This window comes from Carcharhinus amblyrhynchos, unplaced genomic scaffold (genome assembly GCF_965287045.1).
Source record: "Carcharhinus amblyrhynchos unplaced genomic scaffold, sCarAmb.v2.hapA scaffold_38, whole genome shotgun sequence".
Lineage (NCBI taxonomy): Eukaryota > Metazoa > Chordata > Chondrichthyes > Carcharhiniformes > Carcharhinidae > Carcharhinus > Carcharhinus amblyrhynchos.
Window position 1 is genome coordinate 9,983,420 of NW_027649779.1, and position 15,415 is coordinate 9,998,834.

Here is a 15,415-nt window from a genome sequence, read left to right on the forward strand (position 1 = left end):
AACAGACAGGAAGGAGTGTGTGAGTGCGGACAATTGGCGCTGTGCACATTCCTGTAACCAGTATCTGGGAGAATCAGGCAGATGGGATCCTGGTGGTCTCGTGGTTAGGATTCATTGCTTTCAGATGTCGCAGACTGGCCTCGATATAGGAAGATTTAATGCATTTTTAACGTAAGAGTAAAAATCTTTGGGGTTTTCCTTTATCCGACTTGCCAAGGACTTCTCGTGCCCCCTACTAGCTCTCCTAAGCCCTATTTTTTAACTCATTCCGAGTTAACTTGTAACCCTATAAAGGTGCCATCAAGTGTTGAAAGTGGAAGTTTGCCCTGGTGTCGCACTGGGTACCAGCTTTGAAGAAATGTAGCAACTTAAAGCTTTTGCAGAATGGCATGATGCGTATTGTAGTGATATGAGTTGAGTGGAAGAGACAGTGTGCAAATGATTTGAACAAGTTTTAAGCGTGTTTAGACTGATGTGGTGAAAGCAGAGGCGTATTTAGGAGAATGAGGCGGTGTGAGAGGGGGACTGTTGCAGAGTGTTTGTGTTTTGGAGGAAGGTTGAAAGTTTGAGATGCGGCTGTGAATGAAAGGAAGGTGTTGAACAGCATGAGAGGCTTGTGCGATGTTGCGTGTGAGATTTGAGTGAGAGCATTTGTGTGCATTTGGGGAATGAAAGGACAAAGTAAGAAAACTGTAACTGCTGCTTAGTATGAAGGAAGAGAGAGCATGCGGGGATATAGTGCCAAGAGCAGCATTGGTGGTTCAGTGGTAGAATTCTCGCTTCCCACGCGGGAGACCCGGGTTCGATTCCCGGCCAATGCAAAGCTTCTTCTTTCTCCGTTCACCCTGCACATTGAAGCGAATCTCCTGCCAAAATTTGGGGGAAAACAAGGGAAATATTAAGTCTTGGAATTAAATCCTGAGGGAAATGGATCACAATATTCGGAAGGAGGTGCAGTTGTGAATGGTGTTATTGATGATTGAGTGGAAAGTATTGGATCTTTGGGCTACTGGTGGTCAGTTCAGTTCCCTTCCCTTCCCTCCCGTTGAATTCCTGCCTGTGATAAGAGACATGGATTCATTTTACCTGCCCGTTCATAGGAGAAACACACTACAGCAGTGCTGCTGGATCAACGGGACTAAAGAGACTTGTATAGAATTGTAAACAGTGCGGTCATGCTGCAGTTCTGGAACAGGTTTTCAGAAATAGAATTGTGGTCATTCACACACTAGTTTAAAATATATTTAACTGTTGTTGCTTCAGTATCTGTGGCGCAATTGGTCAGCGCGTTCGGCTGTTAACCGCAAAGGTTGGTGGTTCGAGACCACCCAGGGACGGTTTTTTGCTATTTTTCTCACTATCAGCATTCACGGGTAAACAATTGCCTGCTTCAACTCATTGAAAAGTTTGGAACTACGAGAGAAAATTTGGTAGTGTACAAGCTGAGACATTGTATATACCTCTGATTCTGTGTGTGCCCTTGCATCTTTCGAGTTACGAGGATCTCTATATATCTGCGCCTGAATCTTGGTGTATCTGAATCTAGTGTGCCCCTACATCTATATGTGTCCCTGAATCTGTGTATGCCCCCCTGTTTCTCTGTAGGCTCCAATACCTGTGTGTGTGTGTGTGTGTGTGTGTGTGTGTGTGTGTGTGTGTGTGTGTGTGTGTGTGTGTGTGTCTCCCTGTAAATGTCTGATTCGTTGTGCCTTTTTAAAGACTAAACCGTGAAAATGTCTGACAAACGAATTGCAGAGGGCAGCAATGTTTACCCACTAAGATTCTGAATTTGATTACCGTCTGAAAACTGCTTCGAATGTACAATTTGAAGTTTCAAATAATCCCAACTTCAATCTCCAGACATTATCTCCCAATGGGAAATGAAGAACACGATTTATCTGCGGTGTCTGGTTATAAAAAGGGCGAACACGCCAGCCGAAAGCCTTCTATAAACTCCAATCTCGGACAATATCGTTCAATATTCATATTTCAGTAACCGGTTCGCAGGCTCACAAGCACCAGCGCCTGCAGTTACAGTGGTCCGCCAGCAGATGGTGGTGTTGTATCACTTTAATCACGAGGTTAGTGCAGCAGGTTTGAGGAATAATTATTTCCCTGTTTCCATGGAAAGGGAACAATTAGTTATGCAAGGGCGTTAATATCTCTGTGAGTAACATTCACAGGGAAATCTGGCCAAGGATAGCGAATTTAATACTTGCCTTCCGGCTAGTGAACATGTCGATTACAAGCTAATTATCGTGTAACCTTGCATTTTAGTGATTTAAAGATTTGTCTATTCTCTCATCCAGACATTATCAAATAATATTTCATTATAATTGGACACATATCTACTTTTCGCTGGATTTTCTTTTCCTTGGCGCTCATTTTTTTTTCCTTCGTCCGTTTAGAAATCCAGCCGAACCTTGCCTCTATATTGCGTTCTGTGTATATTTAAAATGTAGTTGCTTGTTATAATGTTTAATTCAGCACAATTCGAGCTCTAACTCACTCTGATCTATAACACACACTGTAAATTGCATGAGAGTCTCAAAATGACTAACTGTGCACTGATTTGCGTTATTAGCTCATTATACCAATCTCACTGTCGAATGCTGACACGGGATTTTATTAAGTGTAATCGCAGACAATCCAATTTTCTGTTCCGAGCTGCAATCTGAATCTGAAAGTAATTCAATGGGAGTTTGGGGCTAGTATTTCTTGGACATTATCATCTCAGTATCCATCATAATTTCCCATGCCCTCCGCACCGCTCCACCCCCTCACTCCACGCCCCCAGCGCCTCCCTCCCCCCCTCCACCTCCACCCTCCACAAACTCCACACCCCCACCCCCGGCCGCTTCCCAACACCATTTATTAATCTCGATTCCACGTCTTCAGTTCACCATCATTAGTTTTAATAGTGACATTTATCAATGAGTTGGAGCGATGGAGGGGGAGAGGGCGGGGCTAAATACGCGGGGGTTCAGTGAGGTTTCAGAACTGGTGGAGTCACCAACTCCCACCCACTTTGACACGGTGCTACTCCATTCTGGAACAGGATTGATGATAAACTGTCAGCTAAACAGAACATTATACTCACCATGTAATCAGTTTCTGGAGGTGAATGTACCTGAAAGCAAAGGAAGGGGATATCATTTACTGCAGATGATAGAATGACTGTGTGACTATATCTGTAGTGACAGTGACCTGGGATGAAGCAATGGAGACGGTAATGATGATCAATGAGGTACAAATCTCAGATATCACAGCAGAACTGTGAAAAGCTCATGTTGTTCAGCAGATTTCCCACAAGAAGCTATAGAAGAGTCAGAGGCTACGAATGATCTTTGAATGTGGTGAGCTACAGTGAAATGTAGTGGAGTAGAATGTATTATTCATTTTGACAGGAGGAAGCAGCAAGGGGAATGTAAATATAAATTGCTGGGATTGGGCCAATGGGTTTAATTTGTTTCACCAGGTAGTTCAAACTGACACAATGATCACTCCTGTTTTCCATCAGAAAGGGATTTCAGACCCTGCGACATCTTGTGCTGGTCGGCAGCAATGAAGTCTACATTCCCTAACCGGGAATTGAACCCGCGCCGCGGTGGTGAGAGCGCCGAATCCTAACCACTAGACCACCAGGTAAAGTGCGAGTAGAGCCTTAATCTGGCCGATACATTGCAATGTTTTTCAAATTGTCAAGAAAGGTTTGTCGAGGAAAAAGAAACTCATGTTTTGATAGAACAGGAATGACTCCTTCAGCCCACAGCAAATTACAACAGATGCTGAAACTTAAAAGAACAACTTAAAATGCTGGAAAATCTCACCAGGCATGACGGCATCTCTGGAGAGAGAATGTAAGACAATGTAATTGAGTCTAAACTGCCCTCTGAAAAGGCCCAACAAAATAGTTAGTTCAGTGGGAAATAGGGATGGACAACAAATGCTGACAATGAAATCTATATTGTGTTAGCAGCATTTTATGAAATAATTAATAATTTTCATTTTGTTTCATTTCATGTCAGAAAGAGTGACATATTCGGGGCTCTTATTATTTAAAACCTCAGTCCTTTAACTATTGAGACAGTTATGGTTCAGTCAGAGAAAAGTGATCCACTGTGATCCAAAAGAAGGAATTGTAGTTGCTGCAAATCCCACCTCAAAACGGAAAATGTTGGAAGATTCATCAGTTTCAACAGCTTCTGTGGAGGGAAAGAGAGGGAATGATACAGGTTGCTGACCTTTGACCCTAACTGGAAGAAATGGATGCTTTAATAGTTTACAAACAAGTACAAGTCAAAGAAAATAGAGAGAGAGAGGAGGGAAGAACAAATAGTCTTTTGATAGGATGGAAGGCTGGAGTGATTGAATTACAATGGAGATGATTGTTGTTTCCACTGACACAATCTCGCAGATCTGGGTTTTAAACTCATAATAAATGAGAACAAAATCTCTCGCTGAGTTCAGCGCTAAACTCACCGCCTTCCAGTGATCTGGAGGCAGTTTTCATTCACAGCTGTGAGATGAACAAGGTAGAAAGGAGAGAGGGACTCAGTTTGAGCCGTGACACTTCTGGGGGAACAGAGATCTGTAATTCACCCAGGAATGAGGCAAAGTCTAAAAAATATTAACACCCAACGTGGGGCTCGAACCCATGACCCTGAGATTAAGAGTCTCAGGCTTTACCGACTGAGCTAGCCGGGTACATACCCTAGCATCCTTTCCTTAACCTGAAATGCATGGAGAAAATATGGCTTTTCCATTTGGTGTCTCAGTTTGTTCAGATTTCAGTTTACAATGAATCATAAGAACATAAGAAATAGGAGCAGGAGTAGGCCATCTAGCCCCTCGAGCCTGCCCCGCCATTCAATAAGATCATGGCTGATCTGAAGTGGCTCAGTTCCACTTTCCCGCTTTCTCCCCATAAGCCTTAATCCCCTTGCCTACCAAAAACCTATCTACCCGTGTCTTAAATATATTTAGCGAGGTAGCCTCCACCACATCAACGGGCAGAGAATTCCAGAGATTCACCACCCTTTGAGTGAAGAAGTTCCTCCTCAACTCCGTTCTAAACTGCAGCACCCCCCCCCCCCCTTATTTTGAGGCTATGCCCTCTCGTCCTGCTGTCCTTTCTGAGACAGAATCCCCAAAGTTTCTATCCATCCCTCTCAATCATCAATTACATCAATCACATCTTTCAATTCTTAGCTTCACCTTTCCCAAACATTCCAAACTCCTCTTACATCATTCACCTTCTTTTTTTTGTTCGTAATAATTTAGCCAGGGGAGGGGCCGGGGAAAAACCTTCTCAAGATTTTCATGTCACACTGTTTCCCAGTTTCAGATGTTTCAATAAGATCATCTCTGATTATTCTAAACTCCAGAGCGAACAGACTCATCCCACTGAATCTCTCCTCTCAGGAGAAACACAGAAATCAATCGCCTCACAGCGTCTGTGAAGGGAACAACATCTAAATCTTCCGGCTGGATGAACTGGCATCGGAGCTGGAGAAGTCAGAGATGTAACACTAACGATAAACTCTGAAGAACATACATGTCAGATACACAACATACATGTCAGATACACACACAGCACACATGTCAAATCATGTCGCTTTCAAGTTGCGTCTTTTAACTTTCTGCTCTCCACCTCAGACATTTCCACATTCATCAAAAATCCCCCACCTCAAACCCCATCCTGCTCCTCAATCCACCGATAATGCTACTTTAGTCGCAAGGGGCTAGCAGCATTTGGTTAGAACACTGGCCTTATACACCTAGGTGTTCGAGGGTTCAATTCTCACTGGAGCTCCCACCCAAAGTTTAGCTAATATGAACTGTAGTAAAAAGCCAGACCGTAATAGGAGGTGAAACAGAGTGTTCTTATGACTGGAGGGGCAGATCAGGTGCAATTTTGGAAAGCAAAACGATGTTCTTTTTCGTGAAAAAAAATAGAAAAACCAGAACATATTTGACGAGCTGAAACATATAAATGTTTATACTAAGAATAGAATAGATGCGCGTTTGTACAAGGAATGCATAAAGTTAGCATGTAGGTGCAGCAGATAATTGGAAGGGGAATTATATTTTGTTCTCATTGCCGGCAGACTGGAATTTAAAAAAAATAATGAGGTGTTTCTGCTGCTACACCAGGTTTTGTTGAAACCAGGTTGAATATTCTGCGCAGGTGTGACAGTCACATTTAAAAATGTTTATGCTTTGCATTACTAACGGTAAAAAAAAGGTTCACCAGATTGTTCCCTGGGGTCAGTGAGTTGTCCTGTGATGAAATTCTCTGGAGTTTAGAACAATAAGAGATGATCTCTTTAAACTTACACTGTTTTGATTCGGTTTGATAGGATGGAGGCTGAGAGATTTTCTTTTTCTCTGCTGGTCGGGAATCTAACCCCCTGCTGCAGAGATCACCGGCTGGTCATTTAGGGCTAAGATAAGGAGAAATTACTTCACTCAAAGGATGAGAATCTTTGGCATTCTCTATACCTGACAGTGATGTATGTCCCATCATCGAGCACATTTAAAGTTGTGATAAGCAGGTTTCTGATCTCTTGGAGAATTCAGGGATCTGGGGAGCTGTTGCAGAAACTAAGTTGTCTCCCAAGATCAGCCATGATGGTATTGAATGGTGGAAATCTCGATGGACCGAGTGGGCTGCTCCTCCTCCTATGATTCATGTTAGAATAAAAACAGAAAGGACTGGAATTTCTCAGCAGGGCTTGAAACAAATGTGGAGCAAGACAGAGAGTTAAGTTTCCGAGTTCAATATGATTCTTTTCAAACCAGTAACTGAGTGTGAATTATAACAAGTAACACAACATCGAGACTGCAAACACTTCGAGTATCACTTGCATTTGTCTGTTTGAGCACACACTACTATCAGATATTTCAGTTGGTGATTAACCATATTAGTCTGCACCTATAAACCCATTAAATTCTGTTGGAGACTGAACGAAATGCGAATAAATGCTCGGCGTCAAAATCGAACTTCCCCGTCAGTGCACTTTATTTCACAGAAAACATTTGAGGGTGAAATCAGAGTAACGATAACATGTATTGAACATCGAGGTTTGGATCATGTTGAGCAACAAACTGAAATCAAACAATTTTCCCTGACCCGACATGAGAAAGGTTAATAAAAGTTTCTGCCCGGATTCGAACCGGAGACCTTTCGCGTGTGAGGCGAGTATGATAACCACTACACTACAGAAACAGCGTGAAACTGGGTGGAGCGAATCTGCCTGTCTGCAATGTTCAACTGCGCTGTGTCGCTGCAGGTTCCGATGGTCAGACTGAGAGCCCATGTCACTGAATTCAGGAAGATAACCATTATTTTCAATCTGATTGTACAAATTATCCCCAACATCAACATTTAAAAGCGTTCGTCTGGCAAATATCTAAGGGAGCAATGATTTCTGCCCATTCATTAATGCATCATTTTCATCTTTCTTCCAATAATCATCCGCATTTTGTATCCTGTCGCTCCCTTATTTCTTTGTTCTTTAAATCTGACATTTCCAATTCAGATACTAAAGAGGAAATCCCCCTGATACTGATTCCGACAGAACTGGTACAGACCGGGAAGTAACACAGGATTGTTATACAGCAATAAATCTACATTCCCTGACCAGGAATCGAACCCGGGCCGCGGCGGTGAAAGCACCGAATCCTAACCACTAGACCACCAGGGAAGCTGGTAAATACTCTATAAAATATTAATTTATCCATGAACCACCTGCATTTTGTTTTGTTTCTGTCTTTTTATTCATCAAATACAAGTTTCTCCTTCACATTGTCATGATTATATCACACACAAGTGATATAAACTTGTGGCCACAGTGTAGAATCCAAACCACTGATCCAACAAGGAAGCTGACAGTGACTTTTCCAATCAGCGGATCATCATCATTTTAGCCTTTCTCTTCGTTCTCTTCCGTCACACAATAGGCAGGTTTCTCATTATAAAAACATACTCTGCTTATTTCCACACTCGACACCTGTCATCGAGCCCATGGTGGTGAAAACGATGGCGTTGCACCATTGGAACACCCGGGTTCCGCCATCACCAGCTCAGTGTTACCTTGTTACTCCGGGACCCGGCAGTCAGAGTGTTCTCCCACCCCCAGTAAGTCCCCAGAGTTCAGAAGCTGTGACATCATCTTCGGAGCCTTCAGTCTATACTCGATGGAGACGAATATCACACGAAGGCCATCTCCACGCCCCCACTACTTCCCTTCAAAAAACAGAGCAACAGGAAATTAAGAAACGACGAGCTTAAGGACAGTTGAAATGATGCAGTCCCTTCAATGCAGCTCATTGTGTTTCTAAAGTGAGATGATTTCTGTTTGTTACACAGTTCAGGCTGACCTGATTCAGAGAAGGATCAGGCTCAATCCTCCCGATGGCCTTTCCCAACTCCATTTCTTTAAACGAATTTCAGTGACATTTCTATTAAACAATATGATTGTCACATATGTCAATGTGGTTGTGTGGCCGAGTGGTCTAAGGCTCCAATCGCCGTGGCGGTGTGGGTTCGAATCCCAACGCGAGCGAAATTCGTTTAAACTTTGATCCTTGCTACTTTTGTAAGATTGAATGCAGGAGTGTGTGCAGTGTCGTTTTCGTCATGTGATTCTTCTGTGAAATGTCCGCCTTTTCCTCTAGTTCACTTACAGTATTACTTGTATCCGTCTGTTTGAGCACACGCTACTATCAGAAATTTCTGATGGTGATTAACCATATTCGTCTGCACCTATAAACCCATTAAATTCTGTTGGAGACTGAACGAGATGCGAATAAATTCTCGGTGTCAAAATCGAACTTCCCCGTCAGTGCACCTTATTTCACAGAAAGTATTTGAGGATGAAATCAGAGAAATGATAACATGTCTTTAACATCGAGGTTCGGATAATGTGCAGCAACAAACTGAAACCAAATAATTTCCCTTCCCCGACATAAGCAAGCTTAATAATTGTTTCTGCCCGGTTTCGAACCGGGAATCTTTCGCGTGTGAAGCGAACGTGATAATCACTACACTACAGAAACAAGTGGTAAACTAGTGGAGCAAATCAGCCTGTCTGCAATGTTCAACTACGCTGTGTTGCTGCAGGTTCCGATGGTTAGACTGAGAGCCCATGTCACTGAATTCAGGAAGATAACCGTTACTTTCAATCTGATTGTACAACTTATCCCGAAAAGCAAAATTTAAAAGCGTTCGTCTCGCAAATATCTAAGGGATCATTGATTTCTACCCAATCATTGATGCATCATTTTTATCTTTCTTCGAATAATCTCAGCATTTGTATCATCACCGCTTTGTAACCTGTCGCTCCCTTTTTTCTTTGTTCTTTAAATGTGACATTCGCAATTCAGATGCTAAAGAAGAAATCTCCCTGATACTGATTCGGACAGAACTGGTGCAGACCGGGAAGTAACGCAGGATTGTTGTGCAGCAATAAATCTACATTCCCTGACCGGGAATCGAACCCGGGCCACGGCGGTGAAAGCGCCGAATCCTAACCACTAGACCACCAGGGAAGCTGGCTGATTTTAACATATTAATTTATCCATGCGCCACCTGCCTTTTGTTTTATTTCTGCACGGGAACACAATCTCAGGATAAGGCGCTGATGATTTAGGACTGAGATGAGGAGAAATTGCTTCACTCAAAGGCTGGTGAATCTTGGGAATTCTCTACTCCAGAGGGTGTTGATGCTCCATCATTGAACACATTTCAGTTTGGGTTAGACAGATTTATGATCATTCCAGGAATGAATGGAAACAGGAATATGGAATTGGAACAAATGCTCAGCCACAAGTTCATTTTTCAATTGTTCTTTTTATGTTTAAAGGTATAATTACACATATATATTATATATACTGCATATATATGATATATATATATGTAATGGTGTACAGGTATATATATATGTATATATAATGTTATATGTAATATGTTTGAAGTCAATCGTCATTAAATAATGTTGGTAATACCAGATAACAGTACAGCCGGGAACAATTCACAGCTATTTTTTATTGGCACCACGGACCCATTGCCAACAGGCAACTGTTTACCCGTGAATGCTGATGGTGAGAAAAATAGCAAAATTCCGTCCCTAGGTGGTCTCGAACCACCAACCTTTCAGTTAACAGCCGAACGCGCTGACCAATTGCGCCACAGAGACTAAGACAGGCACTAAATATATTCTAAACCAGTTTGGGACCAATGATCACGCAATCTGAAGCTTAATTTTATTATTAATGCACTGGGCTTTGCTTCTATCAGGGCTACAATTAACCTTGTCTCATTTATGACTGTTCATGGCAGTGTTCACTACAATCACACATTTGGTGCAGTCTTGTACAGTAATGCACTAGGCCATGTCTCTTTATATACTGCGTTTGACTCATTTGAATCATTATTGCAATAGACTTTGCAACTGTTTACACTACATTACATGCCGCTTCATTTATTAATACATATAGACATGCCATGATAAATGCTACAAATCATCGTCTCTGAACTATTATTACTTAGTCAAGAGTTCACTTACGTTACATTAGGCTCCATCTCAGATATTATTGTGCTAGGCTCTATGTCATGCACTACTGAACACACCCGTGTATCACTAATAAAGCAGACAATTTCTCACTAATTGTTTTTCTATCAAATGTGTCTAATAGATGGAATCGAACAAAGAGCGAGTGAGAAGAATAGATGGATAATAACTAAAAAGTGCAATATAATTGTGTGGGTGAAATTGTTTTATAGATCAGAGTGAGTTAGGGCTCGAATTGTGCTGAAGTTAAAAATTATAACAAGGAACTATATTTACATATACACAGAACATAACATAGAGGCAGGGTTCGGCTGGATTTCTGAACGGACTGAGGAAAAAAAATGAGCGCCGAGGAATGGAAAATCCAGCGAAAGAGACATGTGTCCAATTATAATGAAATATTATTTGATAATGTCTGTATGATAAAATAGACAAATCTTTAAATCACTAGAATGTAAGGTTATTCAATAATTAGCGGGTAATCGACATGTTCACTAGCCGGAAGGTAAATATGATTGCAAGTATTAGATTCACTATCCTTCGGCCAAATTTCCCTGTGAATGTTACTGACAGAGATATTAATGCCATTGCTTTACTGATTGTTCCCTTTCCATGGAAACAGGGAAAAAATTTTCCTCAAATATCTTCTCAAACCTGCTTCACTACCTTGTGATTAAAATGATACAACACCACCATCTGCTGGCGAGCAACAGCGACTGCAGGCGCTTGTGCTTGTGAGTCTGCGAACCGGCTACTGGAATATGAATATTGAACGATATTGTCCGAGATTGGAGTTTATAGAAGGATCTCGGCTGGCGTATTCACCCTTTTTATAACCAGGCACCGCAGATAAATCGTGTTCTTCATTTCCCATTGGGAGATAATGTCTGGAGATTGAAGTTGGGATTATTTGAAACTTCAAACTGTACATTCGATGCAGTTATCAGACGTTAATCAAATTCAGAATCTTAGTGGGTAAACATTGCTGCCCTCTGCAATTCGTTTTTCAGACATTTTCACGGTTTAGTCTTAAAAAAGGCACAAAGAATCAGACATTTACAGGGACACACACACACACACACACACACACAGGTATTGGAGCCTACAGAGATACGGGGGGGGGGGGGGGCATACACAGATTCAGGGACACATGGAGGTGCAGGGCACACTAGATTCAGAAGCAGACATATAGAGATCCTCGTAACTCGAAAAATACAAGGGCACACACAGAATCAGAGGCATATACAATGTCTCAGCTTGTACACTGCCTAATTCTCTCTCGTAGTTCCAGACTTTTCAATGAGTTCAAGCAGGCAACTGTTTGCCCGTGAATGCTGATAGTGAGAAAAATAGCAAAATTCCGTCCCTGGGTAGTCTCGAACCACCAACCTTTTGGTTAACAGCCGAACACGCTGACCAATTGCGCCACAGAGACAGCAGTAATTAAATATATTCTAAACTAGTGTGTCACTGGCCGCAATTCTATTTCTGAAAACCTGTTCCAGAACTGCAGCATGACCGCACTGTTTACAATTCGATGCAAGTCTCTTTAGTTCCGTTGATCCTGCAGCACTGCTGGAGTGTGTTTCTCCTATGAACGGGCAGGTAAAATGAATCCATGTCTCTTATCACAGGCAGGAAGGGAACTAACGACCAGTAGCCCAAAGATCCAATATATTCCACTCAATCATCAATAACACCATTCACAACTGCACGTCCTTCTGAATATTGTGAACCATTTCCCTCAGGATTTAGTTCCAAGACTTAATATTTCCCTTGTTTTCCCCCAATTTTGACAGGAGATTCACTTCAATATACAGAGTAAATGGAGAAAGAAGAAGCTTTGCATTGGCCCGGAATCGAACCCGGGCCTCCCGCGTGGGAAGCGAGAATTCTACCACTGAATCACCAATGCTGCTCTTGCTAATGCAACCCCCACATGCTCTCTCTTCCTTCACACTCAGCAGCATTGTAATTTCCTTACTTTGTCCTTTCGTTCCCCAAATGCCCACAAAAACTCTCACTCAAATCTCACACGCAATATCGCACAAGCCTCTCATGCTGTTCAACACCTTCCTTTCATTCACAACCGCATTTCAAACTTTCAACCTTCCTCCAAAACACAAGCACTCTGCAACAATCCCCCTCTCACACCGTCTCATTCTCCCAAATATGCCTCTGCTTTCACCACATCAGTCTAAACACGCTTAAAACGTATTCAAATCATTTGCACACTGTCTCTTCCACTCAACTCATATCACTACAATGCGCACCATGCAATTCTGCAAAAGCTTTAAGTTGCTACATTTCTTCAAAGCTGGTACCCAGTGCGACACCAGGCCAAACTTCCACTTTCAACACTTGATGGCGCCTATATAGGGTTACAAGTTAGCTCGGAATGAGTTAAAAAAATAGGGCTTAGGCGAGCTAGGAGGAGGCATGAGAAGTCCTTGCCAAGTTGGATAAAGGAAAACCCCAAAGCTTTTTACTCTTACGTTAAAAACATGCATTAAATCTTCATATATCGAGGCCAGTCTGTCACATCTGAAAGCAATGAATCCTAACCACGAGACTACCAGCATCCCGTCTACCTGATTCTCCCAGATACTGGTTACAGGAATGTGCACAGCGCCGATTGTCCGCACTCACACACTCCTTCCTGTCTGTTAAGATTTGAAATTGTTTATATTTTCCACATTGGCTTCCAGTGTGATGAAAGCAGAGCTGTGATAAGCTGATTTTCTTCAGTGGATTTACTGCAGTAAGGTTTATATCAATTCGATGCAAACATTGGCGTTTGAATGTGGTCAGTTACAGTGAAATTTAATGCAGTGGAAAGTAGGCTACTCGCTTTTACAGGAGGAACCAGCAAGGGAAATATAAATATGAATAATTGTACAACGGGACTGGTATTTCTCCCTGCTGTTCAAATTGGCACAAGTATTGATCCACGATTTTCAAGTTGCACCATATGTTGGGTTCTGTGGTGTAATGGTGAGCACTCTGGACTCTGAATCCAGAGATCCGAGTTCAAATCTCGGCATGAGCCTTGTTTTAATTTGCAAATACAGATGATGGATTGGCTGAAGGGCGTTTCGTTTAAGTTTATCACCAAATCCTAATCGAAAGAAAAAATTGACAGCCTGTTCAACTGCTGTTACTCAATTCAAGGGCAATTAGGATTGGTAGTAAATGAATAAAGACAATCTCAATAATGGACCTTTTCCTCACAAGTAAAAGCAAACTTTCTGACAGTTCTTGTGCCTGAAACTTTCGAAACATCGAGCTAATATGTAACAACTATCCTAATGATCACATGTGGGCCAGTGGCGCAACGGATAACGCGTCTGACTACGGATCAGAAGATTCCCGGTTCGACTCGTGGTTGGCTCAGTACAAACCATTAAAAGGTGTTTACTAATTCCTTGTTACTTTCGATGAAAAAGTTATTCAATAGCTTTATACTTATTCAGACAAATGCTGGCAAGCATATTTTCAGCTTCTCTGGAGAAAGTAATTTTAGGAGATTGCTAAAGAAGAGCAACCGACTATTTTAAGTTATTTTTTTCGAAAAAAAAAACGTTTAATAAGATTAGGATATTAAATAAATGCTAAACTCAAATACATTTTGGACAAAATTCAACATGTCTTAGAAAATTTACAGAATTTTATCATTTTTTTCATAAAATTCCGCATTTCTGATTTTGGAGAAAGCATTTCAAGCTGAGGTCAGTGCAATGATAATATGACTGTAACATCGAGTTTGTGATAATATTCAGCACCAAACTGAAATCATACAGACTTCCCTCACCCTAGCATGTTTCAGATGTTGATGAACTATGTTAGTCTGCGCCTAAACCTATTGAATTGTCCTGTAGACTGGATGACTTGCTGATATGTGCAGGTGTCAAAATAGGAACGTTTCATTCCTGGCATTGCATCAAACAATTTATCATTTCTTATTTCACACAAAGCATTTGAGGCCGAGGTCAGAGCGAAGGTACTATGGGTGTAACATCGAGATTCAGATAATGTTCAGGAACAAAATGGCCGGGCCGATGAAGGCATGCTTTAAGGTGCGAGGGGCAAGGTTTAAAGGAGATGAATATGGCAGATTGTTTGCACAGAGAGTAGTGGGTTCCTGGAACTCGCTGCCGGGGAGACATAGTAGAAGAGGATGCAGTTGTGACTTTTAAGTCAGTTGACAAGTACATGAATAGGATGGGAATAGAGGGATATAGTCCCGGAAGGATAGGGGGTTTTAGTTAAGTGGGGCAGCATGGTCAGTGAAGGTTTGAAGGGCCGAATGGCATGATCCTAGGCTGTAATTTTCTTTGTTCTTTGTACTGCCGTTCTTCTTTACCCAAAACTGAGCTTCAGACTCCGTAGCTCTATGTTTAACCACTCCATCTCTGACATCTCCAGTCACACAACCCTGTGAGATGTCTATACTGATCTTATTGTGGCATCATGAGCGTTCCACATACAACATGACTTGTATCTATAAATTCTCATCTTGAACGTTTCAATTGAAATTTCAAGGCGAGCAGAGCTTTTTGAGCAGAATGGTTCAGATTCCCATCCCCTTTTAATGTGAACAAGTTATTTCTGATTTCACAACAGGGGTTGTCTATGAAATAATGACTGAACACAGGGGGTGAATGTGAGAAGCTGAAGTTTCCAGTTGAAGAGGTTCCCAGTGTCTCTGAGCAGCTGAACTGGGGAAGCCTTTGGGCAGAGACTGTCCTGCTGCTATTTCCCTTCCTGACCACCGGGGATCGCTGTAACACGCCCGGGCGCTGCTCCGCCCAGTGTCACCTCTTGCCCACTCCGGCCCG

General features: G+C 42.0%; 11 non-coding genes across 11 annotated transcripts; 3 read left to right on the plus strand and 8 right to left on the minus strand.

Annotated features, from left to right (window-relative positions):
- The first annotated feature begins 750 nt into the window (after positions 1-750).
- Positions 751-821, plus strand: trnag-ccc (transfer RNA glycine (anticodon CCC)). Its single transcript has one exon. It is a non-coding gene; the product is annotated as a tRNA-Gly (tRNA).
- Positions 822-1,262: 441 nt separating this feature from the next.
- On the plus strand, positions 1,263-1,337 carry trnan-guu (transfer RNA asparagine (anticodon GUU)). The gene has a single exon. It is a non-coding gene; the product is annotated as a tRNA-Asn (tRNA).
- A 3,297-nt stretch (positions 1,338-4,634) lies between these two features.
- trnak-cuu (transfer RNA lysine (anticodon CUU)) lies at positions 4,635-4,707 on the minus strand. Its single transcript has one exon. It is a non-coding gene; the product is annotated as a tRNA-Lys (tRNA).
- A 2,451-nt stretch (positions 4,708-7,158) lies between these two features.
- On the minus strand, positions 7,159-7,231 carry trnav-cac (transfer RNA valine (anticodon CAC)). Its single transcript has one exon. It is a non-coding gene; the product is annotated as a tRNA-Val (tRNA).
- Positions 7,232-7,637: 406 nt separating this feature from the next.
- On the minus strand, positions 7,638-7,709 carry trnae-uuc (transfer RNA glutamic acid (anticodon UUC)). Its single transcript has one exon. It is a non-coding gene; the product is annotated as a tRNA-Glu (tRNA).
- A 1,281-nt stretch (positions 7,710-8,990) lies between these two features.
- On the minus strand, positions 8,991-9,063 carry trnav-cac (transfer RNA valine (anticodon CAC)). The gene has a single exon. It is a non-coding gene; the product is annotated as a tRNA-Val (tRNA).
- Positions 9,064-9,483: 420 nt separating this feature from the next.
- Positions 9,484-9,555, minus strand: trnae-uuc (transfer RNA glutamic acid (anticodon UUC)). The gene has a single exon. It is a non-coding gene; the product is annotated as a tRNA-Glu (tRNA).
- Positions 9,556-10,128: 573 nt separating this feature from the next.
- trnan-guu (transfer RNA asparagine (anticodon GUU)) lies at positions 10,129-10,202 on the minus strand. The gene has a single exon. It is a non-coding gene; the product is annotated as a tRNA-Asn (tRNA).
- A 1,736-nt stretch (positions 10,203-11,938) lies between these two features.
- trnan-guu (transfer RNA asparagine (anticodon GUU)) lies at positions 11,939-12,012 on the minus strand. The gene has a single exon. It is a non-coding gene; the product is annotated as a tRNA-Asn (tRNA).
- A 409-nt stretch (positions 12,013-12,421) lies between these two features.
- Positions 12,422-12,492, minus strand: trnag-ccc (transfer RNA glycine (anticodon CCC)). Its single transcript has one exon. It is a non-coding gene; the product is annotated as a tRNA-Gly (tRNA).
- Positions 12,493-13,554: 1,062 nt separating this feature from the next.
- Positions 13,555-13,627, plus strand: trnaq-cug (transfer RNA glutamine (anticodon CUG)). The gene has a single exon. It is a non-coding gene; the product is annotated as a tRNA-Gln (tRNA).
- The last annotated feature ends 1,788 nt before the right edge of the window (positions 13,628-15,415 follow it).